The 17,668-nt window shown below is 40.9% G+C and overlaps 1 protein-coding gene across 1 annotated transcript in view; it reads left to right on the plus strand.

Moving 5' to 3' along the window:
* MTUS1 (microtubule associated scaffold protein 1) overlaps positions 1–17,668 on the plus strand; it is a 119,348-nt gene that overhangs the window by 18,706 nt on the left and 82,974 nt on the right.

The raw sequence follows: 17,668 nt of genomic DNA on the forward strand, positions 1-17,668 counted from the left end.
TGGCGGGATTCTGTTACTAATTCGTTACTTTGTTGCACGCTGCACAGATCTTTGCTGCGAAAAAAAAAGTGCGCCTTATAGTCTGGTGTGCGTTATATAATGTACAAAGTTGTGAAATTTGCCAACTCCCGGAGGTGCGCCTTATAGTCATGAAATTACTGTAATTTGTTTCCCCCTTATGGAAGGGGTAAAGACCTAAAACTAGAATTGGGGAAGAAAAGGAAGTTATTACAAAATGTATTCAAACCAACACAGTTACTGACTTGAATATATTATTGAATTGTAATAAATACTCTTTGTAGGCAGGACTAACTTGACCTACAAACAAGTACAATCCCATGCTCAAGTGATAGTGGGCTGGCTGCCTCTTGCTACCTCAGTCATTTGGTGATTCAGGAGTTTTTCCAGGCCTGCAAGTAGCCACAGCTTCACCTTAACTTTTAAGTCTGCTGTGACTGTTTCAGAAAGAAAGGTAAAAACCCCCAAACTTTGCAGGAGGAAATGCTGGGTGCAACAGTTTGGTTATGGGTCACTGTTGGATAAAAGTAGTAACTATTTCTAAAGAAATCTTGAAAGTAGCTTTTGAAGGATTGTAGTGCAGTGACAGTATCTTAAATTTATGATTCTCGCATTTAACAGCCTTTTAAGAGTAGTATCCATTTTTAGCATTCTCCTATTCTAATCCAGAAATGGTAGAGGAGGAATTAGTTTTGTGCCTGCATTTTTATACCTCACGTCTTCACCTGTGGCTTTCTGTTGTCATCGAGTAGGACGGGTAGCAGTGGTTTTTTTCCAAAAAGCTTAAGATTTTTCTTAATAAAATGTCTTTATCTTATTAATGCTGAAAAGTGAGAGCGCGTGCAAGAAAGTGTGTGCATGTGAGGAATAGTGTCTTAAACACTCAAAATGGAAGCTGGTGCATGGTATCAAGGGTGTCCTTGACAGCCAAGCAGATTTTGCCTGAAGCATAGTAGGCTAACATCTCTTGCCAAAAAGTCTGGAAAAGTGCATTAAGTTGACTCTGCTTAAATGTTTAACAAAACTGCTGTGGACTCTGACCTGTATGCCTTTCTGTGTGTAAGCACAGATATACAGTAATTTCACAATTATAAGCCGCACCATTTTGACTGAAATTTTGCTCCCACCCTGGAAATGTGGCTTACACTCAGGAGGGGCTAATATGTGAAAAATTTTCTGAAATTTCCAACCCCGGAAGTGCAGCCGAAGTGCCGAGCACCTGCCAGTAAAATGTGGGATTGTGCGATTGTTACAAATTGGTTACTCTTGTGCGGCGGGTCCTTGCTGCAAACAACAGAGCGGCTTATAATCAGGTGTGGCTTATGTATGGACAAAGAACAAAATGTTGCCGACACCCGGAGATGCAGCTTATAGTCAGTGCGGCTTGTAATCATGAAATTGCTGTATATTTTCAAACTGAGAAAGGGAAACCATTGTCACAGTTCACTAATATGCTGCTTTTCATTTCTCTCCAAAACTGATAACTTCCTCAGCAGATGGAATGGAGTGCAGGATGTGGAGACAGTGGTGGGGTCCACAAACCTTTGTTTCCCTTACTATGATCTGAGGTGGTTGCACAGTACCAGTTGTTGGCCAGAATTGCGTGATTCTTGTACATCTCCTCTTCCTGGTCACTCTGCTGTAGATGAGGCTGTCTGTGACAACTCATTCATGTGCTTGTAAAGCAGATGTGCCCGTCTGTCTTGCAAGTGAGGGCTCCTCACTCCCCGCTTTAAACTTGACTCTGATTTACCCATGAGGCTTTAGTTAGTGAAAGCAGGTGGTTTGTATTTGCATCTTTATAGTGGCTGAATTTGTTGTGTGTAAGAAATACACTGAAGCAGCTAGTGGCTGGTATTATTTCTCTGTATATATTTTTTCTAAGTAAGCGTGGCAGTACTGGCATCTTGTTTCTTCCTGAATATGGAAGGTTATTAAGCGCAATGTGTTCTCGTGACTCTCATTCACCTCTAACTCTTCTTTCCGTCCCCCCTCCCAAGTCAGTAGTCAAAGCCAGCTTTGCCCTACTTTTTTCCAAAAGGGGCCTTTACTTTTCTTTCTATGTTTACTGGAACTTTTGTTTGTTTTTTTTCCCCAAGCATCAAGTGTGGGAACTCGTTGGGTTTTATTCTAATTGTGGGGTAGATGTGGCAGCCTACAGTCAGGAGAGTCTAGTATTGGGGTGTCCCATTGTCCTGATGATACTCTTCGTAGTTATTGTTCAAGTGAGAGTGCAGTTGTGATTGCTGCAGCTGCGTCTACTTGGTTGTTAAATCTGCTTAAATAGTTCCCCTTGTGTTGGAGAAGCTATCAGCTTTCCTGGACCTCAGCTGACTCTGCATCTTGGCAAAGATGTGGGATGTCCTTCCAGGGCTGTCAGATTCTTATAGCTCATGTAATATGAGAAACATGAAATTTGGCCACCTCAATTTTCAAGAAGTATGGTGGCGAGACCACAGGAATGTTCTCTAAGTTGATATTTGGTTTCTCCTTCCATAAGTTACCGTTTTGAATGTAGTGACCTTCTAGGTACATGCAAGATGGATCTGCTCAGGCCATGGTGCGAGTCTGTGCAAATGCCAACTTCTGCCCATGGTTCTGGTGCTGTAATTCCAGTTAGCAGAGCCTGATTTGGCTTTATTACATAGTTTGATTCAGAATAGAATCAGTTTACCTGTGCTTGGTTTGGAATCCAAATTATTCACTGATTTAACTGTTAATATGCATGTATATTTGATGTTGAAAACTTAACAGGGATCTTAGTAAATATTTTGCGTTATTTAGAGTGAGCATTTCATAGTTAAATCTTGAAATTGTATTTTGTCCGTGTAAACTATAAATGAGTTACTCTTTATATCAAAGAGTAAGCTAGAGATAAACATCTCATTCATCAAGGTAACTTAACTGCAAGCTCCAGTGTATTATTGCACTGGATCAGTGGTTGTGATAAGGCTTGTAATTGTTATGCGAAATAGTTTATAAAATGTATTTTTCCATTGTGTGGCCATATAAGCAAACAAACTGGTACTGACGTACAAGTAAACCTGAATACTGAGGTTTATTTCATTTTATTTCTACATGTGGAATCTAATGCTGAGCAACTTTGTTCAAGTAAGCATGTTGTAATGGTAGTGTTTCTTGTGTTCAGTCCATTCTGTGCCAAGTAACTGAACCATGTGATAGGAAGATGTAAAATTTGACTGCAAAGCTGGACCACAGAACTGAATAGGAGAAGGCATGGATGGCAGCAGTGTTCTTGTGTTTGTGAAGATTACTTTGCTTAAACCAAAACATGCTCTCTGGCTTGTTGGTATGTGAAAGCCAGTTTGTTCCCTATGTGTAAGGCTCTTTGCTCTTTCAGTGGAGTCTGTGGGAATCTCTCAAGTATATTGGATATAGCGAGCATTTTCATGGAATTCCCAGCCTCTCTGTTATAGCATGTGATTGGCTTGGAACTGGTTTGTATTACCACCTGCTATGTGAAATTGTGGTTTCTTTATAGTTCATGGGATTGCAGGTTTGTATACCTAAATAATTTTTAGGGATGAATGTAGCTTGTCCACAGCACTTAAATTTTTAGCCAACTTAATTTGAAATGTGGATGGGAATAATTGAAAACCCCAAATTCTCAGTCATGTTATGTAGACTTGGATTTCAGGGACACAGTGATAGAAAAAACACACTAGTTTTGGTGCAACTACTAAGACAGAGGTGGGTAGTAAACTGGTAGGACTTAAAACTTTCAGAAACTGGACAATTAAGCAGGCAGTTACTCTTGCTTCTGCCTTGGGTGGGGAGAGGAAGATTTTGTGAAACAGTTCAGAAGACTTTGATATAGCTTATTATGTAAACAGTTACTTTTGCTACCTTTCATACCTACCATTCTCTGTATTACAATGATTTGTGCAGAAAACAGTCAAAGGGCTCAGTCTAAAAATTTCTGCTGTGGAAGGCTTGATTGTCTGACACACTACTTGATTTTGAGACCAATATTTTGTGCCTCAGTAGAGATTGTTTACCTGTCACAGGATCATTTAAGAATACACATTTTTCTCCTTTCTAACAAAAAAAAAATCTTATTTTTCCTAAAATACCTTATCAGTGGTCAGAAATTAAGTATTTGGCACCAGTCAGTTGCTCATGTGCAAGATCAGAAGAGCAGGACCAACTTGAGCACTTAGTACTTGCCCAAAGATTGAACCTTGGTCTCCTGCATTATAATTGTTCCAGTTCCTGGGTGCTGTCCTCCCTTCTGACTTCTGGCATACCTAGTTTTGACCAGGAACTTCCTTGTGGATAGAAGAAATTGAGCCCAAGAAGCTTATTGTCACCACCATATTCATAGAAATATTTTGCGGACTACCATTCCTTGTTACTTTCAGCATTGAATAGTTTTAAGTCTAACCACCAGATACTGCTTTGCAATCCTGAAGGCTTTGCTGTAGCTGGACTTCTCAGGGGACAGAAGCAAGTGGTTTCCAGGTGCCAATCCCTTCCAACCCTGGTTCTTGTGAGGCCACTTCCTCTGGAGAAAACTTCTAATGCAGCGTTAATGACCTCCAGTGAGCATTTGTGAGCAGTATACTATCCAAATGGCTCGGAGAGAGCAGAACCCTAGTGGTGGATTTGAAGGAAAAACATCAAAGTAGAAATAGCCTTCCTTTCCAGGAATGCCCTGCAATACCTGATGAAGGAGGGAGAAAGCACTCAAATAGTCTCTAAAATTAGAGAAACAGAAGTGAGAGATCCAGTGGATCTTGTGGATTCTCCTGGGTGTTCTGCTCAGCTTTTTTTTCCTCAGCTTTTGGCAGTTAGGGCTATGCATTTTCCTAGCAGGAGAAGCTTAATTACTTTTCCCCCTGTTTATTTTCTAAGATTACTCAGCACTGGGTGTGTTGTGGTTTGGGATTATTTTGTTGGGGATTTTTCCCTTCCCCTGTGTCTGCATAGGCAATCTTTCTGTATTCAACCTGCTGGGATTTCATGTACCAGACAAGTTGTATCAACAAGCTGTGCCTGAAGAGTCCTGGTTGAGCAGGACATGAGGATCCTTGTTTGTGTACTGCAAATGGGTGGATATCTAGGTGGAAATTTAGAAACTGCAGCATCTACTGACAAGCTTTGTTGAACTTGCTGCTGGTAGAGGAAGTAATTCTGTCATGCAAACTTAAATGAACTGACATTGCTTTCAAAAGGAAGTTGGTTACCCTTCACAGGACAGTATTTGGGTTGTGCAAGTTTAATTAACTTTTACTGGGTACCTGAACATTAGTTTTGTGTTTATTTTCTTCCAATGAAGTTTCTTCCTCATTCCCTAATGCCTCCCCCTCACCCCATGCAATGTGCTGCCCAAATATATGTGTGAGAATTGTTTTCATGCTTCTTTAAACTGAAAATGCAGAAGTTCCTTATCTATGTTCCGAACTAATGTCACCTGTATGAAGTTACTCAAGTATGCTTCTTTGTGTTACTCCTTTGTACGAGTTTTCCACCTGCAGTTCAGAGTGGTGAAATACTTGCCTTATCAGAGTGTTGCCTTTGCTATAGATGGTAGTTCCATAGATTTCTGTACTGTTAAGTGACTGCCCCAGAAGCTGTCATTTGGTGCTGGTACTCTGCAGAACTAAACAATGAAGGCCTGTGACCAATGTAAATCCAAGTAATACTCTCTCTCAGTTAATGATGGATATGTTTTATATTCTTGGATGAACAACCTGAAAAGCACAGCTTGTGCACAGTGATGCTTTAAACCCTGGTGCTCTCTATGGTTTTGAGCCAGAGAAGCCTTGAGTTTTGGTGTAAGAATATAAAGGTATCATTTAAACAGAATCTTTGCCTGTCCCTGTGCAGAATCTATAGAAGTTGCAGTAATTTTTTTTCTCCTAAGACTTTTTCAGGTGGTACTGGTGAGAAGTGCCTTTATCTGTGTTCTTCCAGTTATTTACTGCAGCAGATTTGCATGTCTTTAATTTGTTTTAGCCTAATAAATGGTATTGTTTAGGTTGCTGCTATGAAGACTGGATGTCTGGTTGTAGAATGACTGCTTGAAAGTGTACCAGATCAGTGATGACCTCTAAATCATAATGCTGCTGTCACTCCCTGTATGCAGTTTCACTCCATCAGGCTTATAAAGCCAGTGAAGGCAAACCCAAAAGGGTTAAATGTGAGATGAGTTGTATTGCAGACTGGGTAGTTAATTCATGGCAGCAAGTTCTAAAGACTGTGGAGTCCGTGTATGTAAGTGAATTGCCTGACTGAGGCATAAGTTAATGTGTGATCAGTCCTTGCAAAAAAGACAAAGTTGACTCTGAGAAAAAAATGCCAGAGGAAAAGATTAATTGTTAATCATAACTCTGTATTAGGTTGTCAGTTATTTAAGGGTTATGAGATCTAATTTATTGTAAAATCAGAGGGTTGCCGTTTCACTTGTTAGCACAGAGACAGTCCTCTAGCTGTGCATATATCTCATCTAATGGAAGTCTCTAGAGAAGCTGAAACTCACTGGGGAGCATCAAGTATGGATGTGGCATGGGATGTGTAACACTTGTCACTGCTTGTGGCATTTATTTTAGTCTTGAGTTGAAATCTAAGCTAATGTTCCCATATAACATATAATTGTAGTTCTAGGGTGTCTGCAATGATATGATGACGTATATATGCTTTACTTTAGTGGGAAGTTGTTGAATCAGCTATTAGTTGAAAGGGGATAATTTTTTGAGGAGTTAACATTTGAAGTTATAACATCCTCCAGCTCTCTGAATAAAGTTTTGGAAGAGGCTTGGCTATACTATAAAACAACATGTAGTCTGCAACACGCACCAGTTGGATTTTATGCTTGACTTTAAGCAAAATGATTAAAGGAAAAATGGTAAAAAATTAATTTGTACCACTTTGGTTTTAAGGAAGAAATATATAATTCTTTGCTAGACTACAGCATTCTTGTGGTATGTCATGTGGACTGACAGTTTGATTTCTGTGCAGTAGCTCTGAGTCCTGCTGTTGTCCTGCAAATGCAGCACCCCTCTTTCTGGGAGTGCTGCTGCTTAGGGCTCAAATGGAGCCCCATCCCAAGGGCCGAGGAGAAACTGCAGGGCACAACCTGCAAGCTTGCATATCTTATTCAAGGGACCCCCTGAGAGGGATTAACCTTGCCCTGGCAGCCTTTCAAGCAGCATGTGCCCAACTTGCCCTTCCTGTCCTTCACCCTTAAGGTCCTGGTGGAATTTCAGCCCTTGTGGAGCTGCGAGCATCCTGCAGTTGTCAGCTATGTAAAGCAGCACAGTGGGCTCGTGCTTTCCGGAGAGCATTGACTGCAACCTACCCAATAGTGTTGCATAAATCAAGCTGTTGCTTTCTCTTTTTTTTTTTTTTTAAACCAGCTATGCACAACTACCAAAGCATATTTCTTGCCATTTGTCTGTTGTGGAGGTGCAGTGCTGTGTTTAGCTTTGCAGAGCCTGGTCCCTCTGGGATTTGGGGTCTTTTGTGTCCTGGGTCCAGACGGAAACAACCAAAAATGTAGAAGATACACGCTCTTGTGTCAGGGATGATATCACTGTGAGAAATGTTTTCCTTTGTAGGAAAAGAATAACAAAATTTTCTTTTGAATATAAACCAAATGTGTATTATTTAAGGTTATTTTTGCCTGAGACTACAACATGTGAAGCAATGGTTGTGAATTGCCCCCCTTGTTCCAGATCTCAGTTGCACAACACTGCAGGTGAAATACTGGCAAAACTGTTGGGATTTAAGCTACTGTCCCACAATACTTGCTGCAAATCCTCAACAACCATTATGCTTTTAGAACTTCTAATCATTGGGTTGGTGCTGCTTCCTGTTTGGTTCCTGTAACCAGTTTATTGCAGTTTTGTTGGATTTTTTTTCACTATATAAAACCAATAATCTAAGTATTTTTTAAGTCTAAAAGCACCATTTTTTAATTGGCAAATTTTGCATCTTCAGAATTCAATTCTCCTGTGATGATGTTGCTGTGCAAAAGTGCAGTCCTAACTCAGTGGTAGAACTTCTTGATGTGTCAGTGGAAACTGTTCTTGGCTGGCTGTAGTCTTTACTGAATAAATGACCACTACTGCACAGCAAGCAACTTTTGAGTCTGCAAAAAAATGCAAGCTGGTTAAATTTCTGACTTGGTTAATATGAGAAATCCTAAGCGTATTGATTATCTCTTCAATTTCTGCTACAAAGCAATGTCATGGCAAAGATGCTGTACTTTCAGTCATTAGCTACCATTTGGTCTGCTTTTTCATAGAAAGTTGTCAGGTTTTAGATGCTTTGCTGTTGGGGTTTGTGCTGTCCTCTTCCTTTTTCTGTGGAATTTTCCCATTGTAATGTTAAGAAACTTGTTAGCTACACCCTAGGACGTTTGCTTAATGACAGAAGAGGTAGGGGAGGGGTAGGGAGGACACTGGGAGACCAGGGCAGGGTGAGGGAAGGAGGAGGAGAGCTGATTGTGCTCTGGGGGACACACTTGCTCCACCATGCTCATTAGAGGAAGATATCTGGGACCTGCGACCTACCACCCCCTGCCGTCCCAACACGGGGAGCCATGCTCACTGCTGCCAGCTGCTGCACTGCTGCTTTTTCCCTGATCCAGCGTGCCACCTCTGGACAGCCAGCCGAGCACCACTCTCCACACGGTGAGCAGGGGGAGTCCCTCCTCTATCCCTCTCCCACCTGGGCTGCCGCTGCCATTGTTCCTGCCCCCGGCAGCTGCGGGGGACCTGCCCTGCCCCACCACCACCGGGACTGAGAGCAGGGAGACGGCGTCTGTTGCTGAGGATTGGAACTGAGTTGTACTGTTCTGTTTTGTCGCTAATTTTCATAGCCGATGTTTTTGTTTGTCTTGTAGATATATTAGTAAGAACTGTTATTCCTAAACCCATATCTTTGCCTGAGAGCCCCCCTTAATTTCCAAATGATAATAAATTGTAGGGGAGGGGACTTTCACTCTTCATCCCAGGGAGGGATTCCTACCTTTCTCTGCAAATACCTTTGAAACCAAGACATTTGCACAGAATATCCCAGTAGAACTGAATAATACTGCTGTACTTACAGTATCTTGCTTCACTACAGGTTGAGAGTACTCCAGATGCTCTGTGAACTAGTTCATACTGTATGTCTGTTAAATATAGCCCTAATGCTGAAAGGCTTCTCAGCTGTAGGTGAAGATCTGAAGGACATGCAATGCATGGGAGCAGATGAGTCTTTCTGTGTCTTTAGCTGTCCTGATTTCATTGATACAGTCCATACAAAGAGTTCTGCTAATGTCAGCTCCAAGTTGTACAGCACTCACACTAGGGCTGGGCGCACAGATGCTTCATTACAAGTTCAGGAACATGAAAAGTTTCAAGCTAGCACATAACCTTAAGAACTCTCAGCCTATGCTGTCTGGCACATTAACCATTATCACAGCAATGGTTTAAAGCTATTTATTTCTACTCTGACTTGCCAAGTTGTGGCACATTCTTAGGAAACAACAACTTTTTTTTTTTTTCTTCCTGCAAGGTTACAACTGGCATTTTAGCCACCACTCTTGCGATGTTGCTCTGCTTTTGCAGAGTGTTTCTGCCTGTTGTACTTGCTGTTTTGTGAAAGCTTTGTACTTGTCAGACAAGAGATTATCAGCAGTCTTCACTTAAATATTATTTAGTAAATAATCAGGCTATTTAAACCCTGAATTTTAAAAATTGCACACAAAACCCCCCCAAACAAACAAAACCTGGAAAACAACCAAAAGCAAACCACCATAAAGCCACCAGCAAAACACTTTGCCATTTGTCTTGAGAATCCAAGGTGTAACGACTATTCTGCACTGCTTCTCTGTGTACCTGCATCTCTACTAGATTTGACTTAGCTAGGATGAGAAGAACGTGGACCAAGTTAAGAGGATTGACAGGTCTGTAAAAGAAGAGGAACATATCATGCAGAATAGAAAGGTTGGTGGGAGGAATGACCCATTAGTTTGGAACAACTTCTACTTTGAATTTGGTTTGAAGGAAAATGGGCAGCAAGGGTGCTGATGAATGGAATTTTGTCAGCGAATGAGAAACTGTGATCAAGAATGTATGATGAGAGGCATCAGGAATATTGCTGGATAGCTGAAGACTAGCTTGAAACTCGAGGTGTCTCTTGAAGAGCACAGACCGTATTTGGTCTGTGTGAGCAGATGGACAGAGCTAGCAAGAGTTCACAAAGTATTTTTGTTCTTCATAATACTTTACTGCCTTTCTTCCTATACTGATATTTTAATCAGTAGGGGTTGATATTTCAGTCAGAGAGAAAATTTCTGTGAATAATCCTTCCCCACTGTTTCATAGCTTCAAGATAACAAAATGTATGAATGTACCCTTTGGTTTTGTCCACTGCTACATTTAGTTTAGCAGAATTCCAGGAAACAGAGAAGGTGATCTGATTTGTAATCCCTATCTAGTCAAATAATGTGAACACAGATGTGGATTGTTTAACACAGCTCTGACAGTCTCAGGCTTGTTTGTGCCTACCAATTGAGTAAAGTCTTTCAAAAAGAAGGATCTGAACCTTGACCTTGCAAGGAAGTGCCATAATAAATGTACTGTTTATTTTTTCAAGTTCTAGCTCCTTACTTTCATTTTGGCCTGAAAGCTTATCTTTCCTTGTATAATGACATATGCTTTTGTTAAATAATTGAGTTGTGATAAAATAGCAAAAAATAAATCCCTAAAGTCACTTCCTGAAAAGATAATGTCTAATTTACCACTAGAAAGAACTTAATAGCATTCTTGCAAGTTCCTAAAGAGGAAAAGGCTAAGTATTGATCTCATGGAAAACCATGCACAGGCTTTTTGATAGCTGTGGATAAACAAGTTATAACTATGTGTGTAACTGTGACCCTGTGTGCAGTTGTGTACTGCACCATGCTTTGAAAACCTCGTAAGCAGTCTGACACTTTTAGCAAAGGATGCTGTTTTAATTAAGCTACATATGAGAGTCCGATTAAGTTATGGGAGTGTGCTGGACTATTCAAGCGAGGGACTTACTGCTGTTCTCATCTGCACATTCAAATAGGTAGCTTTGGTTTTGTTTGATCTTGCACTTAATCTCAGGCAATAAAGTACACTTGCTTACTTGAAGTGTGTTAATAGCTGGTGTTTGTCGCTGGCTGGTGTTTGCTTAACTCTAACTTGAGTTTCATCCTGGCAGTTGCTGTAAAACAGAGTAGGGGGAAACATACATGCATTTGCAGAACACTCTGGTCTAGGAGATTGCATGTACCTCCAAATCCATAGAATACTGGATGACATTTCTAGACAATGTTATTAAGTATCTTGGTTATCTAAATAAAAGATGGGCTTTATTTACTGCTTTAAACAAATTACTGGGGCAACATTCCACTACTGAATACAGAGTTCTTCTAAAACTTACCTAACAATAAAATTCAAAAGTTGTCAGTTAAAAGAAGAACTGTTTAATCAAGACCACTGTATAAACATGTGTTACATGCTTACAATTAGTCTGAAATTGAAAATGGAGAGAACAGCATAATATCCTTAAAGACAGGACAATAAGGATGGCCAGAGTTTATAAGTAATTACAGTAATTTCATGATTATAAGCCACACCTGATTATTAGCCGCACTTCTGTGTGTCAGCAACTTTTCGGTTTTTTTTGTCCATATATATGAAGCCACACCTGATTATAAGTCGCCCGTTACCATACAGAGTGTCATAAAAGGTATCTATTCTATCACCATCTGTTGAGGATGGGGGCAGTGATCCTTATCTCTGTTGGAGATACTCTGCTAATGGGCCATCCATTGAAACCAGGCGGGGCATTGTTCTTTATCTTTTCACAACCCATCCTTCCTCCGGCGAGTCATTTTCTGCTAATGGCCCATTGAGTCCCACTGTGGGACTGATAAAATTACTTCATCCCATTGGAAGTTGCTCCAGCCAGGGGGAAGAGCCCAACATTTCTTACCAAGATAAAAACAGAGGTTTTGGGACACTAAGGTAGCCCCTTTTTCCACTGGACTCCAGAGGAAAACCCAATTTCTCCACATCACCACTGGACCTTTAGAGGAAAACTACACCTTCTACAGGAGCACTGCTTCAGCTGAATCGCATCTGTCACTGCAGGATGACTGCAACCACCATTTAATGGGACTGCTACCAAAACCCTGCCTGACGGGGTGTCAGGTTGTGCTCTGACTTTGTCAGGGTTTGGAGTTTGTTTCTTTGTAGTACTGTATTTCTATTTAATTTCCCTAGAAAAGAGCTGTTATTCCTAATTCCCATATCTTTGTCTGAGAGGTGCTTGATTTCAAAATTATAATAATTTGGAGGGAGGGCATTCTCCATTTCAAAGGAGAAGCTCCTGCTTTTCTCAGCAGACACCTGTCCTCCAACTAAAACAGCAACTTTTTGTTCTTTGTCCATATATAAGCCACACCTGATTATAAACCGCACTTTGGGTTCGGACCCAAAATTTTAGTCAAATGGTGTGGCTTATAATAGTGAAATTACTGTAAATAGATTAGAACTTTTTATCTTAGCAAAGTGGTAACAATGGGCACAGAGAAGAAGGGTTTGAAAGCCTCTGAAGCTTTCCATTGAACCAACACTCAGGGATGAATCACTGGAGGCTGAGAGTTTGGGGAAGGTGCTAACATTGCTGTCTCATTTACTCACTGCTAGGAAAAACTACAAGGGTTAATGTACTTATTAGGATCAGCTGTCAAGTTTTGGTGTAGTCTGATGGTAGTGTCATGGTTGGAGTATCTTATGGGTAGTCAAAACCTCTTGTACAACTTACGAATGTCTGATTCCAACAATGAAACTGCTGTTCAACTTTACTTCTTCCATATCTTAGAGCCAAGATGTAACTGATTAAAATTAATGCTTCTTGATTACTGTAACTTCTTCTTGACTACTGTAACTTGCTGCAACTTACTGTTGTGCTGCTGCTTAGCCCAGTAGAAGGCAAAACCTGATGGCTTACGCCTTTGGAAGTGATAGCACTCCTTCAGTCAAAAGTGCTGGACGATTGCTTGCAAACATAACTTGGCACATGATTTCTGCTTACTATGGCAAATGTCTAACATGATTTCTGACTTCTAAAAATTTCTTTGACCACAGCATACAGATACTGCTTAGCTACCCTATGGGATGGGTTTGTTTTTTGGTTTGGTAGCTTGTTGGAGTTTTTGTTCTTTTATAAACACCTTCACAGTGTACTCGCTGGTGATACTGTGTATTCTGAAGTAAGCAATCCCTTGAGGATATGAGAACTTAATGTAATGCACTTTTAGGAGTAGATTGTGCTTGAACGTTATAAATCTTTGTGTGAAGTTGTTACAGGAGCTTAACTTATCCTCTCTAGAATAGGTTGAATTAACTTGGCAATAAGCTAATTTACCTTAGAATGTGGCATTGCTGAGGCAGCACAGCTCTGAAATTTCCAATTCTGTGTAAATGCAGCATTGTATGAACCATTTTGTGTTTTCCTAGTGCTTTCTTATGGGGCATATTCAAGCAAAACTGAGCATCATGTTGGGAGGGACGTGTAGTTGCTGTGGATGATGGCATCTCTGCCTTCAGGTGTATATGCTGAAAAAGTTATATTGCTGTGATTGTGTTGTGTAACACGGTCAAGTAAACTGGTTGAAGTGTAATGCATTAACATATTAAATGCTTTGTATGTTTTTTAATTTCAGGGACTGTGGTAATCGTGACCGTGAAATATGACTTTCTTTGGGAATGCTGATGCTGCGTTTTGTCTGGTATCAAAGCATGTTCAGTTGATTGGAGCACTTCTAGACTGCCTCCCTGCATGGCTGGGCACACCCTCTCCTTTCAGATTTATTCTCCACCCCCTGTCCCTCTTCATACAGGCTTCACAAACATAGCTGATGGGTTTGAATAAATGCTCTGTGATGATTTACTTGAAAGAATCAAGTACCAGGAAAAGCAAAAATTATGTCTGCATATGTCTGTCTGCATTGTGGACACTAGCACAAACTGACTTGAATTCTTGAATTTGTTAACCCGTGAGTTGAACTGTGTATTTTAATTATCTGGTTTTGATTCCTGTTTACCTCACACTGAACAAGTGACTGTCCCCCTGCCACTTTAACAACACGTCCCCTGGGCACCTCTTGTTGGTTAGCAAAGTGACAAGATCTTGCTCTGAGCCAAGTTCTGTATGTTTTTATAGGTGTCCTGGATCTGGGGTTATGGGCAACCAATCCCTCTTTTTTTAGAAAAATCTACTTGCCAAGCTTCTTGTTGTTTGTTTGTTGGTTGGTTGGTTTGTTGTTTTTCCAAGTGGTACTACTCTTACCCCAAGCTCCTTACTTCACTTGAGGAAGGGGAAAACTTAAGGCTGAGGTAGTAAAGACTTTTTGTGCTGTGTGCACAACTGAAATTGGGTAAGCTGAGCTTTACTGGAGGCAAAACCAGCTGAACTGTTTTGCACTGCACTGTAGTGTGTTGTGGAGGCCAGGCATTCATAATGCTTGATGTAAAACCAAGTCAAAGCAAATTTATTAGTATTTAGTTTAGAGAATTCCTCAAGTCACTAGTTGCCAGGAACAGTGCGTTCTTGGTGAGGGCAACTGTTGTGTCTGTATGTCTGCTACTGACTCCCCTATGGAGTAGATGCTGGGCTGAGGTTAATTTTTCACTTAACCTTCTATGGCAAATCTAAAACTAATGAATTTCCCATCACCAGGAAGTGTTTTCATAAACTTAATGAACATACTGTTCATGGGGAGTTACAGAATGTCAGTTCTTTAAGGAATAATGTTCATCTGGGTTAGTTTTTTTAAATACCATAGCTGATCCTTAGGAATGCCTCTCTTTTTATGCAGGATGCTTTCAGGACTCTAAATGTGGGTGTGAAACTGTATTTGAAGCTGGTCTACTTGTTTGTGAAAGTATTGATTACTATACTGAAGATTTGTTTTAAAAATAATTGAATTATTACTTTATTTCTACATGTTACCTGACTATGTGAAAGTTCAGAGCACTGAGTAAACAGACTTATGTGTGTATATGTACACCTTCATATGTGCAACTTTAATGTGCTTCCTCATTTCTCTACTTGGTATCAAAACTACTTTTATTTTTTTAGAGCTTCAAACTTTACTTAGCTACCTGTATTGTTTCAAATTTTGGCATTATTAGCTCCATATACTGTAAGGTAATGCACCATTCTTGAAATTCTTGGGATTTTATTTTTGCTTAGTCTTGATGTATTGAAGCTACCTATTTTCTTCAGAACGAAATGTCTTGAAAGAGGTAAGACTTGTGGTTTGATCTGAGCTAATGCTGGATCAAAATGGAATCTTTTGTTGCATGACTGGATGAGTAAGCTATGTTAAGGGCAGGTATCTAGGCAAGTAGAAACAAGTTTTGATGTGTCAAAACAACAGTGAAAGCAAAGTTTGCAAATATTTCTCAGCAGTTAATTCTGTGATTGACTTAAACTAATGGAAAATTATGCAGAACAGATTCTTGCCCTGTCTTCAGGGAAGACTTTTTTTGAAGAACTCTTCAATCTGCCTGAAGTTTTCAAATTGGAGGTGAAAGTGAGAGTACTACAGTTGTTTATGCTTCTTTAGGGATTGAGTAATAGTGGGTAAGCAAAAGATCTAGATCAGCCTTGAGGAACCAGGAGATGTTTAGCTAGATAAGCCATTTCATCTTGGAGGTGGGAGGGGGGCATAGGAAGTTGTGCTATCTGATCTGGATAGTTTTTGTCTCCTTTTTCCATGGTCTTTTTACTTTCAATCTGAATCAGGTATTCTAAGTACCATGTAAAGACAAGGTTGTGGGCCAGAAGCCAATCTGTGTTTCGTTCACAGTGAGCAGACAAATTCTTCCAGTTCTAAAATAGTCTTACTTTGGGTGGTGGTTTTTTGTACTCAAAACTGTTTATGGGCCCTGCAGCTTTATACTTTTCATTAGTATGATAAAGGCTTTATTTTGAATGTACAGTAATTTCACGAATACAAGCCGCACGGACTATAAGCTGCATTTCTGGGTGTTGGCAAACATCGCGTTCCTTGTCCATAAATAAGCCGCACCCAATTATGAGCCGCTCTGTGGTTCGCAGCGAGGACCTGCGTGCAACAAAGTTAGCAAATAGTAACAGAATCGCGGCATGGCGGGGTTTACTGGATGGGCTCGGGCTGTGCAGGCTCGGCCCACTCGGGGCTGCCAACAGGGCCAGGGGGCCCAGCTCGGCGGGGCCGCTCGTGGCTAGCTGCTGCTGCCACTGGGCTCGCTCACCCCGGCCCGGCGCTGCCCCATGGTAGCAGGCAGGGACGGAGCCCGCCGGCACCTGTGGAGGCAGGAGGGGAAGGAGCCCCCCTGCTCCCGCGGCAGCGGCAGGCTGGGACGGGAGCCCCCCGTCTTCCCCCGAGCTGTGGGGATGGCAGCATGGAGCCTCCCGTCTCTCCCCCTGGCTGCACTGCCTGAAGGAGGAAGCTCCCCCGCCTCTCCCCGTGCTGTGCTGCCTGCATGGAGCCAGGCTCCACCCGCGCCGCAACAGAGTAATCAATTTGTAACAATCACACAATGCCGTGTTTTACTGCCAGGTGCTCGACTCGGCACCTTGGTTTCCACTTCCAGGGTTGGAAATGTCAGAAAATTATTCACATATTAGCTGCTCCTGAGTGTAAGCCGCATTTCCGGTGTGGGAGCAAAATTTTAGTCAAAACAGTGCAGCTTGTATTCATGAAATTATTGTAGTTACTCAAGCTGTGTTTCCAACTGAAGAAAGTGAACTTTAAGGAAACAAGGGAATTTTGAATAATGCAAGAACTTCCCTTTCACCACTTAGTGTGCTGGCTTCATTTTGTGCTTTCAAAAGTATTTGTGCATAAGAGTTTGCTTTCTTTCCCCTGCTGTGATTTCCAGAATGGTTCATATGGTTTCTTGTGAGGATTTAAACATAAAGAACAAATCAAGAGTTGCTTTTCTTCTCAGAATAAACTTGTTTCCCAAACCACTCTTTGTTTCCTCTACAAAAATACGATTACAGAATTATTCTTCAGTGTGTCTAATCAACGTTGCTATTCCATAAATCTTCTATTAGTACTATTAATATTATTATCATTTTTTCTAATCTTGTTACAACTGTCTTGTATTGCATCCAGTATTGTCACCATAGTTAAAACAATGGAATAATTTCAGACTTTAATACAATTCTTATGTGAACTATGAGTTATTCTACCCACCATCCATACTTAATCCTGATGTACATGTCTGCTGCCCCAAACTTCAAGTATGTCATTACTTCAGTATCCTTGTTTGAGGACACCACACTCTGATGTCTGCTTTTTTGTTGAAACACCACAGACCTGTTTGCTCATTGTTTTTGATGTCAAGTGTCCTCCTTCCTGCTCTTTGATTGGAGAGTATAATCTATCATTCCAGACAGGTGTTCATGTTCAACAGGTGTTCGTTTTCCTCATGGGAAGCTGACCTTTGTCCATGAATGCATCTTGAGCCATATTGCCTTGTCAGATCCAGTGAACTTCTTCCCACCTATTCAGGTTTTATTGCTCTGAAAGTGAGCCTCCTTGTGGCCCCATCCACTGCAACCATATGGTATAAATCTGAAGTTATTCCTACCTCTGGTCTCATTT

Source organism: Catharus ustulatus, chromosome 5 (assembly GCF_009819885.2).
Source record: "Catharus ustulatus isolate bCatUst1 chromosome 5, bCatUst1.pri.v2, whole genome shotgun sequence".
NCBI lineage: Eukaryota > Metazoa > Chordata > Aves > Passeriformes > Turdidae > Catharus > Catharus ustulatus.